This window comes from Anneissia japonica, unplaced genomic scaffold (genome assembly GCF_011630105.1).
Source record: "Anneissia japonica isolate Jap-2015-1 unplaced genomic scaffold, ASM1163010v1 scaffold288073_len612986_cov165, whole genome shotgun sequence".
NCBI lineage: Eukaryota > Metazoa > Echinodermata > Crinoidea > Comatulida > Comatulidae > Anneissia > Anneissia japonica.
The window spans coordinates 115,291-117,049 of record NW_022731366.1 but is presented as its reverse complement, the minus strand read 5'-3'; the positions used below and the strand labels follow the sequence as shown (position 1 = coordinate 117,049).

Genomic DNA, 1,759 nt, shown 5'->3' with positions numbered 1-1,759 from the left:
GGGGGGGGGGTGCGCTGGGGGATATAGCTCTCCCCGGTCAGGGAAGCATAGGCCCCCACCCCGTCGTGGAAGATGATGAAATTTGTCGGGGAACAAACAAATAAAAAAAAATATTTACATGTAATATTCGTTTAGCCACCATATTGTTTGTGTTAACTTTTCATCACAACAACAACAACAATAACAATAATAATAGTAATAATAATAATAATTCAATGAGACTAATTAAAAATAATTTGCGTTCTCTTACGAAAAATGCTCATTTAGATAGCCTATCAAATAAGTAATAAAAATTCGCCATAATTCATCGAATATCCGTGGCTTCCCATGGACCCTCACCGGGGGCCCTGGCGGCCCCCTGTCCCCCAGCCAAGTGAGACTCGATTCGCTCCCATAGCCCCCGTCGGGGCTTTTAGCCCCTCCGTCGGGTAGGTCCTGGCGCCAACACCTGCATCCGAACCTGATTGTCTCAGGGTCTGGGATTAATTATCTGTTACATTCGTATTTATTTATTACAATAATCGTAGTGAGGTAATTAATGGACTTTCACCTAGTCATAACTCTTGTATGTTATTGCTAAGGTAAAATTGTATATTTAAGGGAAATGCACCTATTCCTGGCTATTTTGACATATTTTGATAGGTCAGTAAAATTTACTGACACTTTGGAAATGTCCATAGATCACCCACCGTCTTATGGTGTTTTCTGAAAAAATATACTCAGAAATTGCCAATTTATACCTGTTCTTTTGATATGAAAGTTAATTTTAAATTAACTTTAAAGACGCGTTGTGCTACGCAGTGAATTATAAAACCTCATACAGTATTTAGCTTCAAATAAACCCATTCAGAGAGAGGGGATATTTCCCCATTCCAAGTTTGATTTTAAATTAAATATCAATTCATACGCATCATCGAAACAAACGCGTTCTTCAATGACAAAAAAATTCACAAGATAAAACTCCACCCGATCTGAGCTAGATGGTATTGTATTGTTGGCGGATATTGCACGGATTTTGAAGAAGGGACAATTTTATTGTTTTTCTTTTAATACGATAATATTACCGTTCTGGGACTTAATTAAGGAAAACATTACTTACAATACTATAATTCATTTCATCATATTTATCATTTTTTAACATTATATTTGAGAGTCGTCCATCATTGTTGGCATTTTTCTGGTAGGGTGAGTACACTGTTGAGGATGTTTTCTGGTGGCTCACGGTATTGTTGTGTAATGATCAATAGGGCATTCCCGTTTAGGAAAGTGCCGACAATTTTATTTTTTGCTGCACTTTCATGAAGTGGCGGCGCCAGCGGGTGGGAGGGGCCCCTTCATCGGTTGGGTCAAGCCGCCACCCCCAATCGGCCAAAGCTCGTCAGGCAGTCGGACCAAAAAAAACCCAAATTTGGCCATTTCCGGCCATCTAGAAGTCCCAATTTTTTAAAATTTTGTTTTGGGAGGAGGGGACATCCCCTTTCATACCGACCTCCGGCTCGGGCCTTCTGGCCAAACGCTGCGCACTATAGTTACACCCATAATTACTTAGCCCCCCCCCCCCCTAGACATGAAGTGAAGTATTTAAGGATTAAAATGTCTGTAAATCAGCGCATGTTTTTCGATTTATTTCTGATGAAAGTTATTTTTTTAAAAATTATATTTATGTATCTATTCGGTATAAAAGTCTTAAAATGCAAAAAAAAGATGAGAACTTCTTGAGTTTACATATAAACCTCGTGAGATTCCATAAAAAGATCCC

At 39.1% G+C, this 1,759-nt stretch overlaps 1 protein-coding gene across 1 annotated transcript in view; it reads right to left on the bottom strand.

Moving 5' to 3' along the window:
- Nucleotides 1-1,759, bottom strand: part of LOC117115348 — a 9,218-nt gene that overhangs the window by 4,697 nt on the left and 2,762 nt on the right. The gene's annotated exons all lie outside the window — the stretch shown is intronic.